The sequence below is a fragment of the Nicotiana sylvestris genome, chromosome 4 (genome assembly GCF_000393655.2).
Source record: "Nicotiana sylvestris chromosome 4, ASM39365v2, whole genome shotgun sequence".
In the NCBI taxonomy this organism is placed as follows: domain Eukaryota; kingdom Viridiplantae; phylum Streptophyta; class Magnoliopsida; order Solanales; family Solanaceae; genus Nicotiana; species Nicotiana sylvestris.
The window spans coordinates 85,501,489-85,511,135 of NC_091060.1; the positions used below are offsets into that span (position 1 = coordinate 85,501,489).

The 9,647-nt window shown below is 39.3% G+C and overlaps 1 pseudogene; it reads right to left on the bottom strand.

Annotated features, from left to right (window-relative positions):
* Positions 1-5,100: 5,100 nt before the first annotated feature.
* Positions 5,101-6,479, bottom strand: LOC104219951 (pectinesterase inhibitor 7-like; annotated as a pseudogene).
* Between the last annotated feature and the right edge of the window lie 3,168 nt (positions 6,480-9,647).

A 9,647-nucleotide genomic window follows, 5' to 3' on the forward strand; every position in this document is an offset into this window, starting at 1 on the left:
AGTGACTTGAGGTGTTTCATGTGGACCAGTCTTTGGATAGGGTCGCGTATTGCAGCGAAGTTATGGGGAGGTATAACCTTTCGAGTTATATTCGTGTGTTCTATTTCTATGATGTATGACGGGTTCCCAGCATTGTGTTGTGGTGGTACTGGTGAGCTTGCAGTACAACTCTCTCATTTGATTCATTTTTCATGATTTGAGTACGTTCGGATTGTTGCTTATTGGTGTACGAATTGCACGAGTTGTGGCTTTAGATGGTATTAATGTGTCATGTCACTAGAGTAGTTGTGATTGGATTAGATGAGATCGTTGGGATCTAGAATGAATACAAACGGATTTGGTTTCAGCGTGTTGGAAGGATAATATCGATGTTCAGTTCAAAAATTTGCTATGGTCCTTGCCAAGGGAGAAGTGGTTTCATGAATGGTTGATCTGAGGAATGGTTATGGCTTTCTACGTGTTTATCTATCATTGGCAGCATACAAAAGTGTTGGAATGAGGCTTGTTTGATAAGAGATTTATTATTGGTATTCGGTTGTTTCGAGCAACTGCTGTGATTAGAACTTATCACTACGAGTGTTTGAGTTATGTGATATATCACGCAATTGCATCTGAGGTTGCAGGTATGGTTTGTTACAGCTTGTTCGGGCTTATTCAGAGTATAGATGTGAGATTCTGATCTTATAGATGATTTTAGAAGTGGAAATGTGGTTCTAAGGTTTATGGGCTAGGTTGGATTGTGAAATTTTAGTTACATGGTGTTGTCAGACCTATATGAGATAGGGTGACGTGGGATCACACCCGGGTATGTGCATGGTAAGGTTACACAGCGATTTGATGGTCTTCGGAACAACTGTGGGCACGTCGAGGACGAACGTATGTTTAAGTAGGGGAGGATGTAACGACCCGACCGGTCGTTTTGAGATTTTGCACTTCGCTCGCCAGTTCTCGGGCATGATTATCCCCGTGTGATGTATTATAAATTATGTAAATCACCGGTTTTGGTTTTCAGGGTTGTCAGAATGAATTTGGAAGAACAATTCTCAATTGAAGCTTAAAATTTGAAAGGTTTGACCAAGTTTAGACTTGTTAATATATAATCTCGGATTAGAATTTTTATGATTTGGTTAGCTCCGTTAGGTGATTTGGGACTTAGGAGCGTGATCGGAATGTATTTTGGAGGTCCGTGGAAGGTTTAGGCTTGAATTAACGAAATTGGAATTTTGACGTTTTCCGGTTGATAGGTGAGATTTTGATATAGGTGTCGGAAAGGAATTTCGGAAGTTGGAGTAGGTCCATTGTGTCATTTATGACGAGTGTGCAAAATTTCAGGTCATTCGGTCGAGGTTTGATAGACTTTTTGATCGAAAGCAGAATTTGGAAGTTTTTGGAATTCTTAGGCTTGAATCTGATGTAATTTTGGTGTTTTGATGTTGTCTTGAGCATTCTGAAGGTTGGAACAAGTTTGAATGATGTTATGGGATATGTTGGCATGATTGGTTGAGGTCCCGAGGGCCTCAGGTGAGTTTCAGGTGGTTGAACGGATCATTTCATGTTGTAAGAAGTTGCAGAAAAACTATTGTTGGTGTTACAGGTTTTTGACCTTCACATTCGCGATGGATGTCCTGTGTTCGCTAAGGGTTAGGATGTGAGGCAGTGGAGTTGGCCTTCGTGTTCGCGAAGATGGTCCCGTATTTGCGAAGGTCTGAGGTCAGTGGTCATCGCGTTCGGGAGGGTTTTGCCGCGTTCGCGAGGGGTTTGCTGTGTTCGCGTAGAGGAAGTGGAATAGTTGGGAACCCAAGGCATTTGTTCTACGCATTCGCATAGTAGAGGTCGCGTTCGCGAAGAGGTGGGTCAGTTGTACATCGTGTTCGCGAGAGGATCCTCGCGTTCGCGTAGAAGGAATTTTGGTCAGTGAAGCCTTGTGCTTCGCGAATGCGAGGGTGCTGCCGCGTTCGCAATGAAGAAAATAATTGGGTAGTATGTTTAAGTTCAAAATCGAGGGTTTAAGTCCAATATCATAAAAACCATTATAGAACTCGGGAGAAGGTGAAATTTGAGGAGATTTTGAGTGGAGCAATTGAGGTAAGTATTCTTCACTTATATTTGGTTTAATCCCATGATTTAGTCTTGAATTTCATCATTTAATTTGAGAAATTAGAGTGGAAATTGGAGAAAAATGGAGGAAAAGTTTGAGAATTTCTTTTGGGGATTTGAGGGGTCATTTGAGGTTCGATTTTGATATTCTTTGTATGTACGAACTCGTGAGAGTGTAAGAATTCTATTTATTGATGTGATCTTTATAGGATTTTGAGACGTGGGCCCGAGGGTCGGGTTTGGCCAATTTCAGAAATTTTAATGTAAATTGGTTATTTTCGAGTGGGCTTTGTTCCCTTAGTGTATTTTGATGGTACGAATCTGTTTTTGATTAGATTTGGAGCGTTCGGAGGCCGAGTCGAGAGGCAAAGGTATCGCGGTCTAGAGTTTGGACCGGATTGAGGTAAGTAATGATTGTAAATGTTTGTCTTGAGGGTATGAAACCTCGGATTTTACATCGTTGTGCTACTTTGAGGTAACACACACGCTAGATGATGAGCGTGTGGTCATGCATCGTTGGGGATTGTGACTTAGTCAGCCCCGTATGACTGTTAAACCACGTATTTGATTGAAAACTGTTTGATATCATTGTGTTTTGGAAAGTGTTATCATGTTTTGGGTTGAATGCCATATTTGAGCCTCGTACCAACTGTTTTGGACCCTTAGGGGATTTTTACTACTATTCCTCACTATTTTGACTTCATATTTGTACTTAGTCATGCTGTATTCTACTGTTTTCATAACTCAACCATATTTACTCTGTTTTGATATTTTAAATGATATTGTGGGCTGAGCATCATGTTTTACTATTGCCCGAGTGGCATGAGAGATTTCTGACTGAGTGAGACCGAGGGCCTGTGTTGTGAGGATATTATGGGATCGGGCTGCGCGGTGCAGTAGTGTGGTACTGATTTATGATTATAAGGCCGAGGGCCTGATTTGTTACGCCACGAGGTGGCTTGATATGAGGCCGAGAGCCTATTTGATTATGCCACGGGATGACTTGTTATTGCGCTTGGGCCGTAAGGGGCCCCTCCCGGAGTCTGTACACCCCGAGTAAGCGCGGGTACCCAGTGTGAGTGATATGATGTAGCCCGAGGGGTTGTTATTATTTCATGTTGTTGCCCGACGAGCTGTTCTTGATCCATATTTGCCCGAGGGGTAGTTCTTGATTCATGTTATGACCGAGGGGCTGATTACGAGTGATTGTGAGGTAGCCTGAGGGGTTGGTTCTGTTCATATTATGCCCGAAGGACGATTTATGGTACATGTTTTGCCCGAGGGGCTGTTTACGTTTTCTATCATTCATACTCACTGTTTTATCACTCGTTTGAAACCATTGAAAGTTGTTTTAAAAAGATTTTTACTGAAACTGAGCTTGAGTTACCAGGTAAATGATTTGTGTACTGCTTTGGAAATAATCTACATTTGTTATAGTGTTATGACGTGGTTTATGTGTTTTCTTACTGCTCAGCTTTCATTTACTTTTATTACTTACTGAGTTGGCGTACTCACATTATTCCCTGCATCTTGTGTGCAGATTTAGGCATTTCTCAACCTGGTAACAGGTGTTGATTGCTCAGTGGCAGTGTCATCGGAGTTAGCGAGGTAGCTGCATGACGTTCGCAGCACTGCTTTTCTTCCTCTTGTCTTCCTTAGACTGTATTTAGTATATTTTTAGACTCTTTGTTGTATTCAGACCTTAGTAGATGCTCGTGACTTGTGACACCCTGATGTCGGGCTTGTGTATTTATTCCGCACTGTTAATTTAGACTTACATTATGAGATATCTGATCAATTAAAGGCATAAAAATGATTGTTATTGATTAAATGGTTAATTCAGGAGTTGTGTCGGCTGAGCGAGTTTCACGATAGACGCCATCACGACCGGGTCGGTTTTAGGATCGTGACAACTTGCCTGAAGGGGTTGGCATCCAATATGGCCTATCCCAGTATTCCTCATTGCGGTCATAATGCACATTGGATCTAATATGTTTAGCAATTTCTTCATTGAAAGTTTGATCTAGCAACTCATCCCATTCTTCCCCAGGAGAATTTTCTTAGTAGCACATGATAGTTACTTTTTTAGTTGTCTCACAATAACTTTTCGTTGATGTACACTTTCAAGGTTAACCAAATTTAATAATTAAATATAAAATCAATATGACACCTAAATAATGATATGTTCTACAATATTTAATTTTCACTTATCGAAATACCACTTCAAATTTGAAAAAGATATAAGAATTTAATAGATCTTGACATATGAATATGAAAAAACAAAGAGATTAACACATTTCAATAACATTAGATTAGAAAGTGATCATACAACACATTATTTAAAGTTAATTAAAATGGAACATTTCATATTCTATTAAATATTACATCGCATAAGAGAATCCCAAATATTTCTAGACATTTTTTAATTTTTTTTATATAAAGTCTTATAAGTATATATAAAAATTATATATTTATATGTCAGTTTGATTCGGATTTTTTACTCAATACCAAACTAAATCAAACCAAACCTCATCCGTTTTTTATTCGATTTAGTGCGGTTTTCCAGTTCGGTTTGTACGCACGCCCCTAGTTGTATAAATGGCCAATTCTAAAATTCAAAGCAGAAAAAAGATTCAGACACTAAATTTGAGTTTATAGAGGATCATAGAAAGGTAGAAGAGATTAAAAATTAAAAAATCATAAAAAGAAATAAAAATAGTACGGTATAGCCAGTTTTCGGACTGGTCATTCAAAAATAGCCAGCATTTACCAAGTCAATGAAAAATAACTACTATTTTGCTGCAGCAGAGATCGGCCCAGCATAATATACTGGAGTTCGGTGCACCTGTGTATGAACTTCAGCATATTGTGCTTGAAAAGAGATCAAATGGTCACCATTATCTGCATCATTACTATTTTTCTAAATAATCTATGAGGAATACAAATTGTTCCTATGAATCATAATTGCCAGATCTTCCATAATAGAAAATGACAACAAATATGTGACAAAGCAAAGCACTGTCAAGTGTAAACTTGATAAACCTCAACACTAAAATAATCACCAATTATGTGAGCAAGATGACAACCAAATGCTGAATATGCAATCTAGTGCATAAGCACAGAGAACTTGGGTTTTGTTATCTTTTGTCTTGTTGGGTTTAGTTTGGGCTTCATATTTGGATTACATAGATAGAATCTACTTGGTGGATAGTGAATTTACAAGCCCACAAATAAATAATATCTCAAGATATTGAAAACTATAAAATAATTTAGAAAATACTTATAAATTAGATTTTAATGATTATTTTTTGTGTAAATTTTTTAAAATCTATTTATATATAATATCGGTTTGGTTTAGATTCGGTTTGACTTATTTTTTGTTAATATCAAACCAAACCAAGAGTGATCGGTTTTTTATTTTCCAACACCAAACCAACCAAACCAAACCATGAGTCGAATTTTTTCTTCGGTTTAACTTGGTTCGTCGGTTCGGTTTGACTTGATGGTTTGGCTTGTACACTAGTAGGATATCACTAATACCTTTTCACACTTTTGCCAAAAATGCAACCTAAACTTCTCAACATCTAACGTGGTCAATAATAAAGTTTCAACTCAACCGTTCATCGTTCATGGAGTTGATATCTTATTGGCAAGACTGTTTACTAAAGCCAAAGCGTTGCTAGTCACCTCCTTCACCTTCCCTACACGATCACAGACATTCAATTCAATGGCACGTCATCAGTAACATCCTCAAATCCATCGGTGCAAGTGTCCTCATTAGTTAACGCTGCACTCATCCATGTCTGAACGTTACTCATCTGAAACCTCAACGACTCGCTGGAGCCACCGAGCCTACGCATCTGACTCAATGAATCACGTATTTGGCCAACAGTGTCCCCGAAAATCGAGAAGCAATCATGGAGAGCAGCTACAACTTGTGGCTGCGCTCCATAGTCAGCTTCGCGGGATATGTTGGAAAAGAAAGCTGCCATGCGCTTGGCTTTGGCTAGGGTTACTCCGACGGCTACACGAGCTAGTCGAGCTGGATCTTGTTGTACTGCGGTGGCATAGTGATTAAGTGAATGGTAGCAGGTAGCAGGATACATGGTGGTTTTACAACTCGACCGGATATATTCTGTGTCAGCAGAGACAAATCCAGGATTTAGAGGTTGGGGAGCGGCAGCATCAGGAGCGATGGCAAATGATGAAAGTGTGGTAGGGTCAAGGAGAGCGAAAGAGGGGACAAGGCGGAGGTGGAGGAGAACGGCGGCGAAAAGGATGCAGAAGAGGGAAAGAGGACGTGAAGTTTTCATGGTTTATTGTGTTTAGCTCTTTTTTAAACATGCAGTAATTAAAGCATTATGAAGAGTCCAGCTTTGATCTCCTTTTTTGAGGCTGTCCTGTTTTTGGGCGAGCTGATATAGGCAATTGGTCTTGAGGGAAAATGACATTTCTATCCTAAGAACCATGTATAACGTGTATATTAAAATTATTCTGGAAATTAATTAATGACTGAAAATGGAAGCACTTAATTCCGACTTATTATAATTAGATGAAGGAGTCCACTCAAGTCTTGAGAGCTGTTATCTCTAATCCGCTTCAAAATATGCTTTATTAAACAAGTAATATAAGAGCTCTGCTATTATTAGTGGCTCTAATTGTTTTTTTAATTAATGCTTCAGTTTTGGTAAATAACGAACACGTGGAGTTAGTTACAATAAGATCTCATTGTTTTCCTTTTTCTGTTAGCACAACGAGTAAGTATATTGAAATGCTCTTGCGCATGGTAAATAATAAATTCGCGAATTCTTTTATATACTACTACTAAATATTAGTATACTTTTTCGTAATATTAAAAATTCACTTACTTGTGTTTTATTTAAATCCAACTGTTTGCCATCAATTCTTAACTTTAAGGACGTACGGCGGACTCTTAAGAAATAAATATATCATCTTTTCCTATTTTTAGTTTTTTTTTTTCTCAGGAATGGGTGGTTAGATGTTTGGTCGGAATGCAATGAGCTTTTTGTCGAAATACAATCATAGAGGAATAGTTTATTTCGTCAAATATATATATGGCCAAATTAATTAAAAAAGAAGAAGAAATACAATGAAATGCTATAGCCGCCAGTTTAGCATGCCGAGTGATGCAATCCAACCTCTCTCCTTTTATATTAAAAAATTTATCACTTCGAAGCGTGCAATTTAATTTGTTGGTGTAACTTTAAATTGGGTCCCTCATAAACCCATGCTCGCTTGCTTTTCAATATGTATCACGACCCGGATTTTCCAGTATCGGGAGTTGTGATGGTGCCTACTCATGAAAGTTAGACAAGCCGACTATTATAAAATCATTATCCTTTTCGTTAAACATGTTCGACAATTTAAAATAATAAGTGATTAAACAACGAAATAAATTAAATAACCGGAAATGCGGAAGACGAAACTTAATATTTCAACCAAACACTGCTACATAATTTGAAGTACAATGCTACCCAGAATTTGGTGTAACAAGTCACGGACTGTCTAAGAATACTACAAATAAGGTCTGAATGAAATATATAAGTCTGTTTCTAAATAAGTAAAAACAGAAGAGAAAAGATAGGAGGAGACGCTAAGGCCCGCTGACGCCTGCAGGACTACCTCGGGTCGCCTGAATAGCCTGAAGACATCACCCTCACTGCGGTCCAAATGCTCCGGTATCAGTATCTGCACACAGTGCAGAGTGTAGTATCAGCACGGCCGACCCTATGTGCTGGTAAGTGCCTAGCCTAACCTCGGCGAAGTAGTGACGAGGCTAGGACCAGACTACCAAATAAACCTGTATAGTTAAATCATATACAGCGGAAATAAAAGCAGATAATTACAACTAAAGTTGGGCGGGGGAATATATGCTGCGGAGAGTAACAGGTAACAACAGAATAATAGTAGAGAATGTAAGGAACGCCGTAAATGAATTACCAGCAAAAGATAAGGAAATAAGGTAAACAAGTACACATGTAGTACTGTTGAAGGCGTGCAACCCGATCCCATTTCATATAGTACCATTGCAGGCGTGCAACCTACTCCCATTTCATATATTACCGTTGCAGGCATGCAACCCGCTCCCATTTCATATATTACCGTTGCAGGCGTACAACCCGCTCCCATTTTATATATTACCGTTGCAGGCGTGGAACCCCCTCCTATTTCACATATTACCATTGCAGGCATGCAACCTGCTCCCATTTTATTTATCAATACCAATCATAAAAGAATCCCGGTAAGGGAACAATAGTATAACAACAACAGCCCGGCAAGAGAACTATAATGTAACAACAACATCCCGGCTAGGGAACAATAATATAAGAACAACATCCCGGCAAGGAAACAATAATATCACAACAACATCCCAGCAAGGGAACAATAATATCACAACAACATCCCGGCAAGGGAACAATAATATAATTCTCATGTGAGGCACGAATAAATCACAACGGAGTCATAAAAATTACAATACAAGACTCACGGGTATGCTTGACACCGACGTATAGATACTCGTCACCATGCCTATACGTCGTACTCCACAGTTAACACGTAGCAAATAAGACACAACTCCTAATCCCTCAAGCTAAGGTTAGTCCAAACACTTACCTTGATGCCACGAACACAATTCAAGCCTCAACTATCGCTTTACCTCTTGATTCCACCACCAATTCGCTCGTATCTAGCCATAAGTTACTTAACTATATCAATAAATGCTAAATAAGTCAATTCTAATGTATGAAAATAAGTTTTTCAATGTTTTTCCCAAAAAGTCAAAAATCGACCTCGGGCCCACATGGTCAAAACCCGAGGTTCGAACCAAAACCTGATTACCCATTCACCTAAATATATAATTTATTTTGAAATCGGACCTCAAATCGGGGTCCAAACCCAAAATTTGTTCGCATTGATCCATCCTTCTTCTTAACAAACAATACCGGCGCACCCCAAGGCGAGACACTAGGTCTAATGAAACCTTTTTCAAGCAAGTCTTGCAACTTCTCCTTCAATTCTATAAACTCAGGCAGGGCCTGCGATACGGCGGAATAGAAATGGGCTGAGTGCCCGGAGCCAAATCAATGCAGAAGTCAATATCCCTGTCGGATGGCATACTCGGCAGGTCTGAAGGAAATACCTCAGGAAACTCACGAACAACAGACACAAAATCAATAGAAGGAACCTCGGCACTAGAATCACGAACATATGCCAAATAGGCCAAACACCCCTTCTCGACCATATACCGAGCCTTCATATATGAGATAACACTACGAGTAGAATGACCAGGAGTCCCTCTCCACTATAAACGAGGTACACCCGGCAAGGCTAAGGTCACAGTCTTGGCATGACAGTCCAAGATAGCGTAGTAAGGTGATAACTAGTACATCCCCAATATGACATCGAAATCAACCATGTCCAGAAGCAACAAATCTACACAAGTCTCAAGACCCTCAATCACAACTATACATGAACGACGGACATGATCTACCATAATAGAATCACCCACCGATGTAGACACATATACAGGA